Source organism: Microtus ochrogaster, linkage group LG9, assembly GCF_000317375.1.
Source record: "Microtus ochrogaster isolate Prairie Vole_2 linkage group LG9, MicOch1.0, whole genome shotgun sequence".
Taxonomy (NCBI): Eukaryota; Metazoa; Chordata; class Mammalia; order Rodentia; family Cricetidae; genus Microtus; species Microtus ochrogaster.
In genome coordinates this window covers 19,467,614-19,490,519 of record NC_022034.1, presented here as the reverse complement: position 1 = coordinate 19,490,519, position 22,906 = coordinate 19,467,614, and positions in this window count along the sequence as shown.

The following is a 22,906-nucleotide window of genomic DNA, read 5'->3' as shown; positions in this document are numbered from 1 at the left end:
TCTCAGCGGCTATAGGCTGGAGGAGCGGAAGGACCTCCCGCAACAACTCCCTCCTATTACATATTTGCAACTACTTTTTTAAAAATGCAACAGAAGTGTGAGTGGAATAAACTTGAGTGCATCAGTTGAGACTGAAACCAGAAATGGCATGCATTAGCTCTGCCCTTTGTCACTTCTTGTGTCTCATTCTCAAAGCACCTTCAGCTCCTGCTGCTCCATCTCCAGCCACTTGCTTGGCATAGAGACCCACACTCCCATTCCTGAGCTTTCATATTCCTATGTACTATGTCTTGGTCAGGTTGAACTTCTTCAGTGTCCATTCGCAATTATCATTAGGTATGGGGAATGGAATCTGGAAAAATTCCATGAATGCTAAATGTTTATCCTTCTATTCATGTGTAAAAAAAAACTTCCTCTCCTCTTGATAGCCAGGACCAGAATGATAAATTTGAGTGAGAATAACTTGTTTCTTTGGCTGCTTATCTGTGAAATCACAAACTGGCTATGTGCAAACCATAGCTATGATTAAATGAAACACTTATCACATCCATAGGCAGAAGCCTTGCTTCCTGTTTTTGAGATCAGTTGTAATTTGAATTCAAACTGTCCTTAAAGACTCATGTGTAAAAGGGGTAATCCACAGCTTGGCAGTATAGGTAGTGAAAACTTTAAGACCTAATGTGCTGTGAAGGTTAAGTGATGAAGAACTTGTACTCAGAGGTACTGTAGGATCCTGGTCACTTCCTCTTTCTTCTTGCTGGTCACAAAATGAGCAATTTGCTCTTTCAGGCTCTTCTATTATTTGATTCATTGGCATAGACTCAAGCCAACAGGACCAATGACTATGTTTGAAAACTTCTGAAATCTTGACACAAAATAATTATTTTCTTTTTACATGTTGGTTATATTAGATATGTTGGACTATGGCGTGTGACCTATCATCCAGAAATTTTAAAGCTGTGGGCACAAGAACCACAAAAACTAGCAAACAGATACTGATTTATGTAGTTCTTACATGTCTCAGTTCTCTTCCCATCTACAGCATCATATAATGGCTCTCCTTATTCAAAACTCAGTTACCAAGCTAGTGACACATAGTTAACAAAGTGGTACAGTATATCACAAAGCCAAGTACTTCAGGTATGTGCACAATAGTAGAATTAGTAGGCCCTCAGACCATGTTTTTGTCATGCTGGTGGCCTCCTTGGACCACACATCACCATGTGAAATTTCATTAGGATAAGTCAGGCACTCCATGGGCTATGATTGTGATTAGGAAGGTACATACATGCCCACATTCACTGGCAGTTTGAAAGTAAGCTAGCGTAGAAATCAAAGAGGCACAGGTGGGCATTGGCAGTATCTACTGCAGAGCATGAATCTCAATTTTCTCATGTATTATTTGGACCAATAAAAATGCATCAGAAATAATTAGTATGTTATTGATATTTTATGGTTATAATGTTTTGTGATAGAAGCTAAAAATTTTACCCCAACTTCTAGAAAAGAAAATATATCTTAAAATCTTGAGGTTTATTTCATTTTCTATTTTACATAGCTACCTATGGACAATGTATAAATTTAGATCTAAGAAATTAAAATTAGTTCACCTTAAAATATCTATAAATGAAAAACAAAAAATTTATTTAATAAATTTCCAAAACATTATTCTTATTTATAACACATCAAACTAGATAAAATCAATTGATTATATAATATAATTAATTGAAACAGAACATAATTGAGAAGTTTAGAGACAAGTGACAAAGGTCATGATTCTGCATGTTTGAGTAATATTTTTATCTAATACATTAAATTAAAATTATTTTGTTTGTGATTATGATTCCTTAACAATACCCTTAATTCCAAAGATTGCTAAAAGCAGTCCTTACATTTAAACTACCACTTTTTAAACTTTCAGAATTAATTTTCATCTCTCACTTGCGTTTTCACTTCCAGTGAAAATCAGCTTTAAACATTTTACTTTCAGCAAGTACATATCTGTTTCTGATCAAAACACAGTTTTTATTAAGTTGTGTGAATATTGGTTGACATTGTGGGGAGAAAATGCTGGTGCAACCTTTATTGAGGAGGTCACAGTGTAAAGTCAAGTCAAGTAGAAAGAAAAGGACTACTCGGAAAATGTGTGACAGGAACGTGAGTCTCCTCTGACACTCTAAGAGCAAAAAGGACATCCATCTGCAGGGAAAGAACACTTTTGGGGTCCCGTTGTTTGAAGAGGGACAGCAGAGGTCTAGTTGCGCATGAGTGGTGTGAAATTGCAGAACTCTCTCTCAGAATAAGAATGTCCTTTGCCTTTGACAGATTGGTTTATAGTTAATTCCATCTTTGAAAGAATTGTTCGTCCTCTTTTCTAGCATAGACAGTTTCCAGTTCTATAAATTTTCCATATTTGTATTTTTATCATTATGGCCAACTATAATCATTTTAATTAAATATGCATGCAAATATATATGTGTGTGTGTGTGTGTATTGTTTTAAGCAAATTTTAGTAATTTTATACCAAGTCAGTATAAAATCTAATTGTACACTCTGAAGGCTGTTTAACTATGTACCTCTAACTAAGAAATGCCTAGTATATTGTCTCTCCCAGTGCCAATAAAGTAAAAGTGAGCACAAAACTGGAGACACATCTGCAGTCCAACTGAACATACCTCAAACCTCAAAGCAGTAAGAAAAATAATGGGCAAAGTCACACTTGGATAAAATATGTAGGAAGATCCTTCATGTCCCTTACAAAGGGCAATGATGAAAAGGAAAAAGTCATTAGTGACAACAAACACCTGTCACAAGGCTTAAGGTTTGACAAACCAGGACTTATGGCTATACCAGCATTCAAGATTAATGTTCTTTTTTTTTTTTTTTTTTGCTCACATGGAGAGCAAACCTTGGGCATGATTAAAGATCTGTTTTTCTGTCATACTCTCATGTTCTGCCCATAAACAAAGATATTTCTTTTTCATCACCATTAGAAAAGGCTATTCCATATTCCTGTCTTCACAATCAAAAAAAAAATGTTACTGTAAGGGAAACTGACCTTAGGTATCTCACTACAAACATACACACACACACACAAGTACACACTCAAAGAGAGAGAGAGATATTGCATGCACAGTATGTTGACATTCTTAATTACTTCACTTGTAAATGCCTTTTTCCTATTACCAGAGATGTAATAGGAAAACAAATATGCTTTTATTCATATTCCAGAGAAAATACTTAGAAAGCAGTGTTTCAGAGTAAATGGCACTTTGAGGAGTGTCTATGTTAAAGTACTTTGTTTTTTTTCTACTCATTTTTCCAGCCACTTTGGAGGATACTGTGCTGAGTAAACGAAGACATGCATAGATAAACACTTCATAATCTCATTTGTATGTGGAATCCCAGAAACCTGAGCTTGTCAATGCCAAGAGTGTATTTTACATTTTGATAGGACATTGTAATTAACTCACTTTCAAACAAATATGAACACAATAGATAGTTGTCTTTCTGCTATAAGCATAACAAGAAGGGAGTGTGAATTCTTCAGACTCTTTACTTTCCAGTAATAATTTCAGAGGACCCTGTTGTCTCAGTTTGCATGCCCAGTATGCAAAGTTCCATAACTACTTACTGACTATATGGACAGAAGCAATGTATTTGTCTATCGTGTTGCTGCAATGCAAAGTTCATTTGTTATGAAAGCTGACACTGGTCTTACAAATACAGTCTCAAGCACAGCATGCTCCTAAGATAACTCCATTTGTCCAATCTCACTCGTCTCTGCACACAGAGCATCAACCACTGTACTTCGAAGGCAAAACCTTGGTGTTACCAATAGCAACTTGCATTTATAAAGTTCAAAACAACTAATGGCAATTCCTTCCTAAATCCCTGCATCTGTTTGTCAGTGAACTGAGATATAATTCCAAATTTCTTACTGTTATCCTACTCTTACTATGAAACACTCTTGTTGCTGCAAACTTAATCCTTACAGCCCTACTTTCCTGGCTGCCTTTCAGCTCATAGACACCAAACTCCTTCTTCCTGCCCCAAACTCTGAATTCCCATTTTTTTTGATCTGGTTAATTCAGGACTCAATTCAAATACTTGTTTAGTATGGTATTTACAACCTCACTGTATGTATGACTCAGGCCCCTATTTCTCTCTCATTATTTTTCCTATATAATAGCTTTTATTTAATTTTGCCAGTTTTCACATGCATACAATGAATGTAATCACACTTATATCTTATGACTCTGTCTTGCCCTCTTCTACTTTGTTTTTTTACTTATTTGTAGTGGTGAGGATTGAACCCAGGATCTTGTGTATTTATGGACAAACAGTCCCTGAGCTGTATCATAGTCCTATAGTACTTACTATATTTAGAAATACTTTTGTATTTTCCTTCTCTAACTCAATGCCTAAGCATCTGCTAAGCAGTTTTCCATACAAATAGCAGGAGACAAAGGTAGTATACATACAGCAACATTCATTATTAAAACATTGTGGTGTATTTCTTTTATCTTATCCTGTTTCTATTTATCCTTACATTGGTTTTTAATACACTTCATGTAATATTAGAATACTATATGCATGTGATTTATAAATCAACGCATATATGTCAGCTGGACATGCTAGCATACACCTGTGATTCTAGCACTAGAAGGTAGAGTCAAAGGGATTAGAAATTCAAGGTCAGCCCCAGCTACATAACAAATTTGAAGTCAGCCTTGGCTACATGAAACCCAGTCTTGAAAAGTCTACAAAGTATACAGACAAATATGGTAAATTTTCAAACATATTTAATAACAGTATTAAGCAAATAAAGATTCAAAATACTATAATAAATTGAAAAAAAACCTGCACAGTAAAAAGGATGATGTCTGGCTCTAATCCGTGTATGGGTCTTTTTACATTCCTCAACAAATACTTATTTATCAGTTGAATGACTAATAAGCATAGGCAATTCACTGTCCTTAATTAGTTGAAATTATTTTATGTATGCAAGAGTAACTAAAACTATATTTATAAAAACAAATTAGTCTAGGCTTGCATTACTAGACAAAAATCAATTCATATATAATAGCGTCTATTTGCATATAAACAATGTTATAAAGAGTTCTAAAATTATGTTGTCTCTTTTATAAAGGTTAAATGGCCTCCTCCATCTTCTTTAAGCTATTCATCAATTCAGTGAAAACTTTCCAGATAATGCAAAAAGAAATGTCATCCAGCAAACAATCACAAATTCCAAATTAAGTAGAATCTGAATTAATAAGGGCTTCATCTTATCTGCAAACCAACAAAAATCACTTACAACGTTTAAGGTCACTAATTTCATTTTTAATGATAAATTTGACTTTTAAGCAAATTTATTTTCATCAGTGATTCTCAAAGCTAGATGGTACATCATAGCTTGGAAGTTATTAAAATAATAATTGTTATTAAAAGTAATAGTTTTACTATAGTAGACACATTTTGATGATCTTCAGATTGTAGTTGCTTTCAATCCTTCCTAGACAGATTAAAAATAGAAATCCATTTTCCTACTTGGAATGAAATATTTCATATATAATAAATAAGATACAATATTTTATTTAAACAAATTCTAATTTTCTATCCTACTGCCATTTTTTTCATTTTATTACTTCTTTGTAAATAGTAAAAATTGTCACATCCTTCAGTAAGAAGCTATTATGATGGAAGAAGGTCATTGGTTAATTAAATAAAGAAGCTGCTTGCCCTGATAGGTTAAAACAGGTGGGAGGAGTAAACAGAGCAGAATGCTGGGAGGAAGAGGAAGTGAGGTCAGACTCGACAGCTCTCCTCTCGGGGGCAGACGCCTGAGAGAGACACAATGCTCCACTCTTGCGGGCAGAGGCGAGAGCTCTGCTCTCTGAGGCACACGTGATTCAGCTCCGACCTAGGATGGACGTAGGCAAGAATCTTCCTGGTAAGACCGGTGCTTACAGATTATTAGAGATGGGTTGATCGGGATATCAGAATTAGCCAGTAATGGCTAGAGCTAAAGGGCCAAGCAGTGTTTAAATGAATACAATTTGTGTGTTGTTATTTCGGGGCATAAGCTAGCCAAGCGGCTGGGGTGCTGGGGATTCAGCCCTGCCACTCCTATTTCAACACTATTAGAAGAAACTGAGAGAAGCTTAGAGGCCACCAATCTCTGCTATCTCCCGTTCATTTCTTGGCAAACAGAGCAGGTAGGACAAGATGAGGAATGAAATTCAGTAGCTGGAAGCAGTTACTAGTAAGAGCCAGTCAAAAGTCAGTGTTTGATCACACATTTATACAAAATGTTATAAATTTAGGAGGAAATTGGCTTCACGCCCATCTCCATGTAGTTCAAGGACGAATATGGAAAAGAGATTTTACACCTGTGAACATGTGAATTTACCCTTGAAAATATATTAAATAATAAAATTTCAAAGCATAGGTATTTTAGTCATACTTTAGCCACAAATTAATATCTTAATAAAGAAAGAAATAAAAATACATTAACTTTAACAATACCAATTCAGTTCTGTATTTCCAAACTGGATAAGGGTGAGCAAAAGCCTCACACTTCACTAACTGGAACACATGAGGCCTGTGTGACTCCTGCCAGCCTTGAGCTCTGCACTCTTGAATCTTTTGTGGCTATTCTACATTTAAAACAAAACAAAACAAAGCAAAAAAACACACACACAAACAGTTATGCAGGACAAGGTAGAGAATGACCATTAAAGGAAGTTAAAATTTAAGATGTAAGATGCATGTGTAAATACCAAGATCCTTATTGTTGTGAAAATTTAAGTTTTTATTACATGTGTAAATACTGAGATCCTTATTGTAGTACACACTTAGAACATTAAGACATTATATGTTAACATTATACGAAGAACAAAAAAATGTAGACGGTGCAATCAAAATTTACATAGAATATGCATATATATGTATTAGTTTACACGCACATAACATAGTCAACTTCAGTAAGGACAGTTCAAACTAAAATGATTTCTTAATACCACAGAGTTAAAATATCTGAAAAATCCAACATATTCTTAATATGCACATATTCCAGGCCAAAATAGCATTTTTAGTTGTGTGTGTACCAATTTATTTAACATAATATAAAGAGCAGTATCTGTTCAGTTTCTCTTGTTAAATATACTAATTATCTTTTATCCCGGCTTCCAGAACAATTATCAGTTCACATCTAGAGGACAAATGAAAGCACAGTTTAATAATTACCGTCAGCCTAGAAAGTGTCACGTAGTAATTCACCCAGGAGATGCTCAGAAGGAAGGCATGCTTCTGTTTTTCTTTCCACTTTCATTTTAGCGAATTTTTTTTTTTTTTTTTTGGTTTTTCGAGACAGGGTTTCTCTGTGGTTTTGGAGCCTGCCCTGGAACTAGCTCTTGTAGACCAGGCTGGTCTCGAACTCACAGAGATCCGCCTGCCTCTGCCTCCCGAGTGCTGGGATTAAAGGCATGCGCCACCAATGCCAGGCTGTGAATATTCTTAATAATATTATTATTATAGATAGCAGAGTATATGCTTACACAAAAATGAAGAGAAACTGGTACTGGTGATACAGGCGTGAATTTCAACCTCTGAGGCTTAGGTAGAAAGATCCCAAGTTCAAGACCAGTATAGAAAGTCTTTAAGGGTCCTGTCTCGGAAAGTATAAAAGAGGGCTAGGGTCACATTTAGTGGTAGACAACTTACCTCACATGCAAGAGGATTTGTTAATCAGCACCACATACACAGAAGAATAACAGACATACTGACAAATTATTTCTAAATACTAGAAATTAGCCTTCCGAGGGAGAGGCTGGCAGGTCATATTTAGGTGCACTTTTATTGTAGTGATTATTTACTTGGCTAATAGCATTATAGGATTATTTTGGTTCTTCAGCTTTTTCTAGAGATTTTATTTTCCTTTAATTCAGTTTTCTCATGGTTTACACATGGTTACATGCTTGAAACTTTCATTCCAGACCACAGGAATATAGCCAAGTATTGTTCCAAAATAGGTCATGTGCTTGCTTTTGACTAGAGCATATAAATTTCATATTTCTAGAATATTACAATCTAATAGGTGTGTTATTTACAGTCCCTGTTGTGGTTTCAATATGTAATGTGGCCTACAAGGCCATGTATCAAATGCCTATTCCCAGAAGGTGGTCCTTTTCTCATGGGCTTAGGAAGTGGAAGCTGTTTTGGCAGAGAGAAATCACTCAGATGAGCCTCTGCTTCTCTGCTTTCAAGTACTGGACCAAGTGTTTTAACAAATATCTCCATCACAGGTTTCTGCTACCATGAGTTCTGTGCTGTCTTTAGCACAATAATTGAACCAAAAACTCTAAACCCAAGTAGGCCTTTTCCTCTTAAATTGTTCCTGTGAGGTATCTTTTGCCATAGAAAGAAACTTTATACCCTTACACAACACACACACACACACACACAAAGTCCCTAAACGTGCTAGGGAGCATCTGAGCTCAGTCACCCACAGAAATGTTCCTTTCTTGGTATAATTAATAAAGAAAGTGATTGCTGAAAGCTAAAAGTCAGTAGTTTTGTAAAAACAAAAATGGAAGATGTCATGCCAATGGAACTTTCTGGGATGAACAATTTCTTCCTTTTATACACACTATCGCTTCTTTGAGAAGCAGAGTCAATCCTCCCCAACCTTGACATTGCTTTGCCAATGAAGTTTATGTGAAATTCTAACACCCCTGTAACCCGTTTCAGCAATGTTCATGGCATCTTTACTAGGGGATAGCTGTACTTCACTTACCCATTAGAACTCCTCATTTGTTATAATTTTACCATGGGATTATAGGAATCCCAATACAACTTTGGGTTCCATTTCTACATTTAAACTCTATATAGGTAGCCCCATTACCAACTGTCTTATCAAGAATGCCTGCATGCCTTGCTATAGGTTTTACCTCAGAACATATATTTCACCTTGGATTTGGGGAGATGACTTGTCATTTAACCTCGATCAGCTTCAAGCATTTTAACTTCACTGTTTTCATCTCCCTTACATTTTGTAAGGGTCAAGGCTTTGTTTTAAAGTTGACTTTGTTTTAAGGGGTGGTAGCAGTTTTGCTCTTCTGTCCAGACTGTGAAAACCCTTTCCACATCAGCAACAGGGTACCTCACTTATTTGTCTATGGGCTCATTGTAGTAGCCCTTTTAATTTCTTTTAAAACATGACTTTTTAATTTACAAATATGTAACTGTTTATCACAAGGGGATTGCCTATCTCAGCTTTCAACATCCCTTCCTCACTATGCTTAATTATTTAGTTTTTATTTAAGGTGAAGGGCATGGGACTCTTTTACTTGAACAATTCAGGGCCACTGCAGGGTTACTATTTAACATACTTTCAAAAGCATTGTTTCTGAGGCAATAAGGAGGTAACTTATTATCTCCTTATAATACTGGTAACTGGTCAGCGAAGTATCTAAAACACACACAACATTTATCAATTAAGTTCACTATCTTATACTGGCACCATTAAATGGCACCTTACAATGATTACAATAGTAACATGAGAGATTATATGTCACAGATCATCATGCAAAATAATGAAGTTTGAAATATTGAGAGAAATTCAAAACAGTGACATGAACACAAAAAGTGAGATCATGTTATTAGACAAATGGCACTAGTAGTTTTGCTTGAATCAAAACTACCATTTACCTTCAACTCTTAAAAAAATTTCCACATGAAGTGCTGTGGGAGGTCCTTCTGTCTATGTGCATTTTTCATTGGTTAATAAATAAAGACACTGCCCTGGCCTATTGATAGGGCAGATCTTAGGTAGACAGGAAAGACAGAACTGAATGCTGGGAGGAAGAAAGGCAGAGTCAGGAGGAATGCCATGGAGCTGCCAGAGACAGACGGTGGGAATTTTACCCTGTAAGCCACTGCCGTGTGGCAATGTACAGATTAATAGAAATGAGTTAAATTAACATAAGAGTTAGCCAATCAGAAGCTAGAGCTAATAGGCCAAGCAGTGATTTAATTAATACAGTTTCTGTGTGATTATTTGGGGTATAAGATAGCCGGGCAGCCAGGATGAACAAGCAGGCCCTCCTCCTACAATGAAACACACATAAGCAGAATGTAATAACAGTGACTTATAAAAAGTTTTAAGTGAGTAAAGGCAGGAGACAAAATTCTACTCTACTGACAAGTCAAGTGAGTCACAGGTCTGAGCTTCTCTGGCTTACACAATTCTTTGAGCTGATGCTAGTTGCAATGTTGATGATGACTGAGATGATGATTTGATAATTTAGAAAGCCCCCAGGTCTAAGTTTTATGAGGCTTTCTATGAGACACAAAACCAAGAGTGAATACTCTGAGACTAGGAAATTTGGGAGTACAGACAATCAATACTGAGGAATTCAGCTTAAGAAAACAGAAAACACAGGACTCCTCACACTGTAAAAAGCCCTAGTGCCAGGTTGAAACATGAACTGGCAGAAGAGACAACACATAGAGGATTTTAGTCATTATGGTATTGAAAGTATATAAAAAGAAACTTCTCCATAAAACGAGCTTAGTGTGTGTAAAGTACTAAATAAGATCAAGTAGACACCTAGGACTAGTGCAGAATAGAGTTATTTTTTTTTTCAGACAGTTCTTCACAGCCAATTGCTTAGATCTTCATCAGATTCATTTCTTATACCTCCCCTTACTTTAGAAATGCTTTAAGGTGACAGTATATGTAAAACAGGAAAGCACATAAAAATTTAAATAGAAAAGTAAGAAGAAAAATGAATACTAAAACAGGGGAGGTTAATTTTTTAAATACATGCTTTAAAATGTTATCTATTAGCTGGACAAGGACTATAAATTTCAACTTGCTAGCATCCAGCCAAGTATAAACAGGAGCATTAGTTATACTTAACCGGTATTATGTATACTGTAAAACTTGTTTCTAGGAAGAAATACAAATAAGTACTTGTTTGTGATTCCCTTTGGGGATTTCTCCATAAGTTCTCTCAGGGAACGAATTATTACTCTAGACAACGGTCTTATAATGTGCATGGCAATATATATCATTGTATTGCTCCATACAAGACCTTTCCCACATGTCTTAATATGGCTATGTCATAGGGCAGCTAATACAAAATCAATAGAGAAAGAGACAATAAAATTCAGTCTGCATGAGAACTTCCCTAATGTACTGGGTTTGCTGTTAAGGCCCATAGAAATGGTTCTACTCCAATTTGAAATAAGGCCAGAGAGTTTTATTGACTCTACAAGGTCAAACAACAGGATGTTTGGCCTAAGGTAAAATTGCTGTATGTCTTGCCTAGATATCGCAACATTTGGCCTAAGGCATTGACTTAGACCATACTTAATAGATGTTTTTAGTATTAAAAAAGTAATAATTCTTGTGTCATGATAAAAAAAAAGTCTTTTGCCCTCCCCTTTGGCTGGGTATATAAATGGGCTATAAAAAATAAACTCAGGGTGGATTCGGTATTCACTGGAAAGCCCTCCCAACTCTATCTTCAGTCTCTGGTCTACTTTTTCCTCAGCACACACTCCACACCTCAGGAATGTATGGACATTTCATCCCATCCTGAGACTACTTAAAGGAGAACAAAAACCATATTTTAGTCATTTTTTTTTCTTCATTTTCTTTCACAAGAGTTTGGGGAATAATGAGCAAGACTTTTTTGAATGTCCCACGAGTACAGAAGTATTTTAATTGTGAACAAACTGAAACTCCTAATAAGTATATGCAAACTTCGATAAGTACTTTGTTGGATCACAGTCTAAGAAGGAAACTGTGTGAGAATTCTGAGTGTTCATGACAAGATAAGACCTGAGTCTTGTGACCTCTGTTTATGCAGAACGGAGAATTGTCTTGGAATGTGTTTTTGTGGTTCTCCCAGGTGTAGTGGAAAGAAGTGCATCTCCTTAGCTATTGTTTCTCATATGCCTCTCGAAAACCATGCGTTTTGCCACATTTGGCTTGTCCTTATGATTGCACACTTTACTCAGGTGACTTTATCCACAGTTTATAAAATGTCTGATGCTCAATATAAAGTTGGCAATGGCATGAGACATTAACATACCTCACCGTAGGCCCTGCTCTCCCAGTTTCACTCTGCCGACTAAATCGGTAAACAAAGTGGCACCACTAACCAGGTTGACCGTGGGATTAGAGAGTAGGGACCCTCACATCAGTAGATGAGTGAGCATAGTGGGTCAGAAATCAGAGAAGGTTTTGCCTTATGTTGAGCATGTTTATCATTTCTTAAAGAAGGGTGGAATACATGTATCAATATGACAATCACTAGATTGCTTGTAGGGTGAAAGAGGCCAATGAAAAATAATCCTGCTCCTGGCTAGATCCTGGATATGGACCAAGAATAAACACCCTGACCTTGACTTGACCTGAGGATGAGGGTTTGAAATCTCACCAATACCTGAGTTTGCCCAAGACTCAGCCTGTATAATCCTACCAAACCCTAAGCACAAAATCCCACTAATCCCTTAGTTTGCTCCAGAATCGGACCAAAAAACTCACCAATCCGAAGCCACCCTGGAAAGCTACCCCCTTTCCCAAGAAACCCTATATATACTCTGTACCCTGTTCAGTTTGCTACTGCTTCTTACCACAGAGACAGCCACTGTACTGGATTTTTCCTTCCCAATAAATCTCTGGAGTGGGGTGTGTTGTGCCCTGTGCGACTTTCTCCAGAGCAGAGCCTAGCAACAGCAATTTAAGCAAAACAGAACTGTAACACTTTTGCCAAAAGCTTTCCCCAAGAGGAACAGGGTTTTATACTCCAGGGGGCTTGAGGGGAGCTCTAACAGTTTTCCTAGGAAAACTTTTCTCTGGAGCAGAGCTAATCATAAATTGCTATGCTTGCAGTGACTCTGTGGTATTCCGTGGCTCCCGAATGCCAGGATAACTTTCTATCCAAGCTGTAACGTTTATATTGCTTACAAGTTGTTTATGATTATAATTTCTGGTTTCCAGATGATGGAACTTTGGAAGAAGAAGTATAGGGCATAATGTAAAACAACACTGAATAGGAAGAGCCACATTCAATTTGGGTCACTTGGACATTAATTCAAACTGTTATTAAAATACTGAAAGAAGATAAGAAGGATATTAATCATGACAAAGAGATGGATAATTCCTTGACTAAATATAAACTGGTAATCAAACTTTAGAACTGATAAAACAGCCATAAAAGGATTTTTCTTGTGCAGGCAGAATCAAAAGTGAAAACATACTACCTAAGCTCCATTACTGAAGCCTCTTTTAAATATGTATCCTCTATTGCCTGAAGATGACCCTGAAGCGTGGGGTGAGGAATATGATCATCTAATCTTGAGTTCTCTCCAATTTTTGATGAGGATTTAGGAGAGCCTTTGAAAATTCTAACTTTACAGCCTAGACAAGCTAAGACACAGCTTCAAAAAGTTAAAAGGAATGTGTTTACCAATTCTTCCCCAATGTCAGGAGTTCCAGCTCGATTTCAGCAAAATCAAAATGTTTATTTACTGTTAAGTTTCGAGAGAAGTCCCCAAAGAAGACCAACAGCCATATATGTAGTAAAAAGAGCACTTTATTAACTGAAACGTTGAAGTGGCACTTGGTGACCCTCAAAGTAGGTCACAAGCTTCTTTTAAACGGAGTTAGGGGGATTCCAGGGAGAAGGAATTAATCTGGGGCTGAATGGTAGGAGGTCCTAGTGGTTAGGGTCCTTCCAGCAGCAGGGTAGAGAAAGCTATCTTTAGTTATCAGGAGATTGTGATTGCCTGCTGAGCAAGCAAAGGGGCTTTGGGGACCTGCTGAGTCAGCAGAAGGGGTCCTGGGGTGCCTGATGAGTTAGCAAAAGGCTATGGGACACCTGCTGATTGGTTGTTCCTAAGTTGTGGTTTTCCTTGAACCTGTCTGTTTAGCTCTGTTCCATTTTAATGAACCAAAACTAAGGCCTAGTCTCTATTAGGACTACTAGGAGAGCCTGTCTGAGCTTTGGTCTGCCTCCCCTCCATGTCCTTTCAACTATTATAGCGTGTGTGCACATAAGAAAAGAGTTACTTTACCATTACCATTTTTTATAATATGTATCCTATGATTATTCCAGATTCTCTAGAGCAGTGGTTCTCAATCTTCTTGATGCTGTGATCCTTCCTCATGTGTAGTGACCCCCAACCATAAAATTATTTTTGCTGCTACTTTACAAGTGTGATTTGGCTACTGTTATGAAAAGTAATGTAAATATCTGTATTTTCTGATGATCTTAAGTGACCCCTGTGGTCATGACCCCACAGGTTGAACATCACTGCCTAGAGGAACAGAATTGTTGAGGGAGCTATGGGCTGCATTCCTGCCACCCACCTCCCAGCCACCTGGCTAGCTTATGCCCCAAAATAACAACACACAAATTGTATTCTTTTAAACACTGCTTGGCCCATTTGTTCTAGCCTCTTAATGGCTAATTCTCACAATCTTGCCTAATCCATATTTAGTAATCTGTGTAGCACCAGTCTAACAAGGAAAGATTCAGCATGTCTGACCTGGCAGCTGGCTGCATCATGTCTGTCCTGGAGAGGAGTGTGCGTCTGCCTCACTTCCTCTTCCTCCCAGCATTTTGTTCTGTTTACTCCGCCTACCTAATTTTCTGTTTTCTCAGGGCCAAGGCAGTTTCTTTATTTAACCAATGACCTTCCGCCATCACAGAACCAAGAGAAAGGAATGTGTTTTTAAAGAGGATTTATTAGTCTGATTTTAAGAAATACTATCGTGGTTCAACCATGCCTGTCTTTACACAGGCTGAAAACCTCAAACTGTGCAGTGTATAAACCTGGAAGATTTGAAGAATACCTATCTAACTGAAATATATCTCTATATATGTAGAAAACCTAAATTATGTCTATAAACTTGATTACTATAGATGACTCTCTATTAATTTGTATTGCTTAATTATAAATTAAATTTTTAAATGAACTGGACAAATGAAATACCTTAATCAATATCAGAACTATATATACAGTATAACAAAATTGACCTTAAATTTGTATCAATAAACCAAGATCAATACTAATGCAAATCTCTATAGCATATTACCCTTTAAATGAAAAAGAAAACATTTACAAACACTATTTAGGAATATGGGCATAGTTCTCTCCAAACTGCTTCCTGCTTTTTGTTGGGTGAAGTAATTTTTGGTAGTGTTTACAGCAGCCTTTTGGAGAGTCTTGGTCCATCAAACCACACTAGTCTGCAAGGATTCCACAGGTTCTCATTTTCTGTGGAAACAAAAGAAGAACCGCTTTTCCAAAGCAACATATCCTTAGACCCAAAATTTAACAAGATACCTTTAAAGTATATATGTTGGTCACTTAGCTCCTTCACAATCAAAAAATTCAAAGAAAGCACAGTAAAATGCATAATCCAAACTTTGTGTATTTACGTGACTTAGTTTTCTTACTCTATTACTTTTTACTCCCTTAATCTATGATGGTCTGTAGTCTGTCTCTTTAAAGACTTTTTTTATAAACCATTTACTTCTTTTTCTAACTATACTAATTTTCTCTCCCAAGGCTATGTACATTTATCCAAAACTATGACCCATTTAGAGGTGTTTTTTTTTTTTATCAGAATTTGTCTTTATTGCATGTCTGTAATCCTTTTCTGACCAGAAGTGCTTCTTAAAAAGCTAAGCAGCACTACTATGGCTAAGGCTGCTTTGCCTTTTGGCTCCACTCAGTCCAGCGTGTTGGAGGTCTGTTCATTGCTTCTGAGAGCCATTCTCTACACCCCAAATACAGGGTTGGGGCACAGCAAGTCTATGTTGCCAATAAGCAAGTTGTAACACTCTGCTCACAAACCCTATTTAAATGCTCAATAGCTGGACCTCTACAAAGAGTCAGAGTGCTGGCAGCATGGCCTAAGAAGCTGCCAGTTTCAAAACCATGTGGCATTTTTTTCTGCTACCACTGAATCAGAAAGACCTCTCCTAAAGGAGCTGCAGTAGGCTGCCAGCAAGCAAAGCCCATTCAGAAAAAAAAAATGTGGCTAAACTTTGTTTTTTAGTGTCTAGAATTCCTTTTTAAGCCCTCTCAGGTTTTATGTGGATTTAGCTAGCACATGTTCTGTGCCAATTTGTAGTAGGAGGCCAATTGTTTGTTCACTCAGCCCCAAAATAATCACACAGAAACCATTTTATTTGCAATACTATTTAGCCAATACCTTAAGCATATTTTTGGCTTACTCATATCTTAAATTAACCCATCTCCATTAATCTGCATATCACCACAAGGCTGTGGCTTACAGGATAAAATTCCAGTGCCTGTCTCTGGCAGGGTTACATGGCTTCTCCTTGACTCCACTTTTTTTTCTCCCAGCCTTCAGTTTAGTTTTCCCCATCTTGCTCTGCTCTACAGTATCTCAGTCCCAAAATAGCTTCTTTATTAACCAATGGTATTCAGAGCATACAGAGGGGAATTCCACATCATGAAGGCAAGTGAACAAGCAGGCAAAAATCAGAAAGCTTTCCCTTTAACACCCTTTTACCTGTGCTGCCAGTGGAGGGGGATGCCATATTTAAGAGGGTCTTTCCACCACAGTTAGCCTGATAGAGGATGCCCAGACAATTTACAATTAAAATGTGAGCAAGCATACATAGTAAAACTAAATATTGTAATTAAATATATATAACCTTAAATTTTTATGCTAATATGAATATTAGTAATTGTATTCATGAGAAAAGAAGATTTTTGTAATTATGATTGAATTAAAATTTTTGTATTTTGTTCAAGATACCAAACTAAATTCAGCTGTTTTCATTTACTTATGCTCAATAACAAAAAAATCAAAATGTTAGCTTTCCTGAGCACTAAATGAAAATGTATTATCTATGAGATAATATATATAAATAACAAGCAAACTATATAGATGCATATATGTATACATATATGTATATTTATTTGTGCTTATCCTAGGGCATAAATTAACCCAGGATATCCTTGGGATAGTGATAATATGTTTCCTCTCACATCTTTAGCTAAAGTTAGATAAGGATAAATATTCCTGAGACAGATGGAGAACAAAGGCCTGAGGCTTTAGAAAAGACCTTGGGAAAGCTCTTGGGAGTCTTCAAGAAGACTCCTATTCCTTGAATTAGAAATATTTGAGTGTTTCCAATATGTCTGACAACACTCCTAGAGTCTTTATGGTGTCAATTTCAAATAACTGAAATATACCTTCACGGACTTTAAGAGGGCCTTGTCAAAATGTTGCATGACTGGGAGACAGGTAAAAGAGGAAATGAAAAGTTGAAGATTGTTATGAGTTGTGGAATTCCAGAATCAAATAAATTAGTGGAGTGTACCTAGACACTCAAAATATCCTTGAGAATTATGGCAGGAGTCCTGACTTATGGCAGGAGTCATTCCTCACTTGGGGTGCAACAGCGAGATCCACTTCATAGGCACAAAAGATCACATCATTTTAAGAGCCGACAAGTCCTTCCCTCTCCACCAGAAAGTTGGTGCCAACATACTTTATTTGGTATTTTGCTGACAGCCTATCAGTGGATAAACTAAGGGATGTGCTACCTCTGCTGCTACATATAATGTTCCCACTCCCTCCCTGTCCTTTCCCTGCATGGGAATGTTTTTGGTATTTGAGCTGAGAATATCTGCTTGCCCTCAGTGTATACAAACCAACTGTATTTTGCTTGTCCCTTTGTCTTCAAGCAATATAAATTAGCCTGGTACACCAATAAACAAGATGACCCAGATGCAGACTTCTGGTTCTTTGTTCCTCCTTACTCACAGCCATGGAACACCTTAACCTGGGTTCTCCCCTGGCTCCTAATACTTCCTGTACTCCATGCATGGAGTCTTGGGGACATCAGCAATGAGTATCAAACAGAGAGCATCTGCCAGTGGTTCAGTGATGGGGTTGAAAATTCATCAGCTGAGTGAATCTGGAGAGCTAACTCTGAATTGGTAGAGAAATAGATTCTCTACTAAGTTGTATATTATAGTGTTTATAGTGTTAGTCACATCTCTTAAGGAATCAGTTATGAGTTTATGGAATTAATGCTTTTCTCTCACAGCAGATCTGGAACATGTGAATGTCTCCAAATCCCCATATTCTTATTCCAGGTCTCCTAGTCTTGGAGCAACTTGTGATGTGTACCAAGTTTATATCAGCAGAATCCCAGGCATAATAGTGGCCACTGGTTTTTTAACTAATTTTTATTTGCTTGCAATTAAGTTTCATTATGATTTTTTTAAAACAAAGATCCCTATATTTTCTGCCCTGTCACTGGCTTCCTCATACCTTTCTGTCCCTAATAGATTCCTTTGCATGTTCGTGGAGACTACTCTGTTTTCTTGACAAAATGATTGATATTGTGCACACCTAAAAAGGAAGCTCACTGTGGTGCACACATTTCAGACTCTGGACCCCTATGCATGTTGTTGTCTTTTCACCCAGTCCTATTTGGTGAATTTCTGCATGTCTTCTATTCTTATCAGAGTTAAATATTACATTTATCCTCTGCACCTGCTGAGCATCTCTGCAGATAGATGTCCTCCTTCTGTCGGTTGCTTGTTGCTCATTAGAAAAACCTGCTTCAGAACACACCGTAACCCACCTTTTCACACTAGGGAGACTTCTCAGAGAAACACCAAGGGGCATGTATAATTTTACAAATGGCAAGCTAGTTTTTATAAAAAGAAAATTTTATTACTTATTATACTTTCTGAAACAGCTTATTAAATGGTTTGAATACACAAGCCAATGAATGACAAAGAAAATCAGTCTGCCTTTATCCTTACTAAATGTATGTCTTTATTATATTCATTAAATGATACTGTTATAAGTTTGCATATATGCATATATATATATTCTACATAATATTTTACTACCATTGTGATATTACTATTCCCTAACCTATGATATTCTACAGTTTGAATTTAAATAGTTTTTTAATAGACACAGCAAATTTGTATGCTGAATACATTTTATTAAAAAGTGTTTTGACCTGGAATTCACATTTCCTTTTTGTGGTCAATGATAACTAGACTAAGATGTCCTAAATTAAATCTTACAAGACACCAAATTGATTGAAGTAAGCTTATGAGGTTGTTTAAAATTCTGACTGCTTTTAATTTTTCCATATAATTACAACAAGAAAATGGAAGAAGCACTTTTATCCACTGTTAGGCAGGCATGAACTTTCAACCCTGAAAGTTCATAATTTTCATAAGTGCCAAATGGATGTTACTAGTCATCCACCACTGTCATAGGTTATAGAGCAATTAAGACCTTTCCAAGTGTTCATAATGATCTTTTTTTCATGGGAATACTATTGCAAGAAACAAATGACATTCTGATATGTTTAAGTCATTTTAATGATTTGATTGAATCACATTAATCATTAGAAGAAAAAACATGCAGGACATTAAATGACCCAGCCATGACAAGCTCAAAAGATGCCCAAAGTCTCAGTTTACCCTAAGGCAATACCTGGTTTCAAGAAAGAACACAAACAGAAACCACCCAGGCACCACCCTGGAATAGACCATCCAAAGAAAATTCCTAACGTTCCAACCATTGTACGTATGATCACTTGCCAGTACACAAGCATTGTTTTTCATGAAGACAGCCCTAGACAAATATCAGCCAATCAGGGGTCCTGAACCTTAGAAGTCCCTCACCCCAACCTCTGCTATCATAAAAGCCCCACCCCAACTGAACTTGAGGTTCTCCGATTGTGCCCATACATTGGACACATGTAGAGTCTGAGTTTGAACTTGAATAAGAATAAAGGAATTTTGCTTTTACATACAGGACTCAGTCTCTTAGTTATTTTTTGGAGAGACTACATGATCTGGGCATAACATTTGGGGGCTTGTCCAGGATCTCTAAAGCCCACTGGGACCACCAGTCTGTACAGCCTTCAGCCAGCCAGTAAGTTTTCTATGTTTACCTTTTCTTTTGTGTTTTTCTGTTTTGGATACACTTCTGTAAATGGGCCGAGAATTTGCGAAAGCTTGTTAATGGTCTGAGCAGACACGCATGAAAGGATTACAGGAGGGGTACCCAAAAAAGAAATTTCAAGAGCCATATGTATGGAAATGGATCTCTCTGGCTAATTTGGGATTTATAAAAGCCTAGCAGTGGTGGTGCCACAGGCCTTCTATATGAGATCGAATTCCTCTGGTTTCTGTAAAAAGACAAGTGGGTTGCATGTTCATTCTGGTTTGGAGCTTGAGTCTTAGGTTCAGTTTTGCCTCTAAAGGACTCTGTATTGTTCTGTGTACTGTTTTGTTTTTGTCTTTTTCCGTCCTCTTTCTGACTTATGAGACTGATTTTAGAGATAGTGCTGAGAGCCAGCACTGGCAAGAGGGAGAGGACACACATTCCAGGGAGCACACTTACACGTGCACACACAGAGGTAGTTCACCTTCCATGCCTGACAGGCCCTCACCACAGGCAGGGGCTGCCAAAACAGGCAGAGGCCAGGCCAGGCTGATGAGGGCATGGGAACTGCGGGTGGCAGTGGCTCATGCCCAGCCTGTCTCTGCGAGTGGTGAGTGTAGTCCAATAGTATTTCAAACATGGAACAGAGAATCTGGGGTTAATTGCTATGGCCAGAAAAGTTGACAATCTTTTGCCCCCATGGCGTTCCCTCAGCCTGCCCTGGGGGTTGTCTGCCTTGTTTCTGGTCAAACCTGGAGAAGATTTGGCTCCTCTATTGGTCAAGGGCAGGGAATTTCTGCCTTTCTGGTTGAAAAATAATATCTTGTTGAAAAGTTTTGTCTATTTCTTGAGAAAGTTGTGTATGCTTGCTTCGTTGAAAACTTTTGTCTGTATTTTCTGGTGTGTTTATAAGTTTTGTTGCAAACATAGAGCTGAAACAGAAATGATTTAGATATTCTTGCTGTCTCTGCTGCTAACAACAGCCAGTCACCACCCACCACTGCAGTGGCCACATTTATGGGTATGACCTCAGAATGTATCTCTGAGCTCTGGTCACTGGATTTGGGTTAGCAGAAATTCAGAAGTCTTTTTGATGTGGATAATGTTAAAACTGTTCTATGCTGGGGTTTTTTTTATTAGAAAGTTGCCTCTAGAGTTGGATTAGACTTAGGAAAGCTATTTAAAAGCTTCCTCTGTGTTGCTTCTCCACTCTGAGCCTGCAACACCGTAACAAGGAAAAGAAAACAAAGCAGAACAGCCAAAAACAATTGACCTTGGTTTATATGAACATTCTGTAACTTAAGATTTAAAAAAGTGTGGCTGGAGAGATGGCTCAGCATTTAAGAGCACTGACTGCTCTTCCAGAAGTCCTGAATTCAACTCCCAGCAATCACATGGTGGTCCACAGCCATCTATAATGAGATCTGGTGCCCCCTTCTGGCATGCAGGCATACATGGAAGGAATGCTATTATATAATAAATAAATCTTTAAAAAAAGATTTATAAAAGCCTAGCAGTGGTGGTGCCACAGGTCTTTATTCCCAGCACTCAGGAAGCTGAGTCAGGTGAATCTCTGTGAGTTTGAGACTAGCCTGGTTTATAAGAGCTAGTTCCAGGACAGGCTCCAAAGCTACAGAAAAATCCTATCTCAAAATAGGTAAGTAAGTAAGTAAATAAACAAACAAATAAAAAAAATTATAAATTTATTTTGCCAGATATGGCTAAAAATCTGGTTATATAAAAGGTTAGAACTAGTAACACTGAAAATTAATAATTAAAATCCATATATGGGCAATTTTAAAGAAATCATATAACATAAATCCAATTTGGACTGCCACCAGTTTTCAATCAGTCATATGACTGGTTGCCATTTTGCTGGAGTTAAAAAAAAGTATGTCACAGGATTTCACCACCATCTTGATTGGAGATGATCATGTAAAATGGGCCTGACTAGATAGTCTCCAAGATAATTTTGTCTTCAAGATAATTTTGACTGGGATAGGTTTTATATAATAATTCATGTCCTGACCTAAAAATAAGTTTTATAAAAAATAAGATTTAAAATATTAAAGTTGTACCTCATTGATTTTATACTCAAGAGTTTACCTTGCTCTGCCAGTTAAATTTTATAATTTAAAAGTCACCCTGGTGATAATGTTTTTAAAGACATGAAGGGATCCTAGGGAACAGCTGAGGTTTGCAAATGTATAGCAGAACTAGAGTTCCAAAGAGTGTAGAGTTACAAGGATGAACCATAACTGGTATGGTAGGTCCTTCTGTCTATGTGGTTTTTTTTATTGGTTAATGAATAAAGAACTGACTTGACCTTTAGCAAGGGAGAAGGAGGGCAGAGTCAGAGAGAAGCCATGTAGCTCCCGGAGACAGACCTGAGAACTTTAGCAGGTAAGTCACAGCCACATGGCGATACACAGATTAATAGAAATGGGTTAATTAGTATGTAAGAGTTAGACAATAAGAAGCTAGAGCTAAGGAGCCAAGCAGTGTTTTAATTAATATAGTTTCTGTGTGGTTATTTTGGTTCTGGGCAGATGGGACAAACAAGTGGCTCTCCTCCAACATGCAACAGTTTTAGAAATGCCAGTACCAGGTGATAATCACCAGAAGCAATAGCTACAATAAAATGGGACAGACTAAACTCTAAAAGGCAAGCTATATATATATATATATGCTGTTGAGAGTAGGGCCAAAGAGGAATTCAAGCCTCTTACAAAGGGGGGGGGCAGGGGTGAGAAAGGTAATTTACTTTTGCTATTGCAGGAAGATATTTACGAGATTAATTTAAAAAAATTTTTTTTAAATATTTAAGTTTATTTTTTGTTTTTTGTTTTTCGAGACAGGGTTTCTCTGTAGCTTTGGTGCCTGTCCCGGAACTAGCTCTTGTAGACCAGGCTGGCC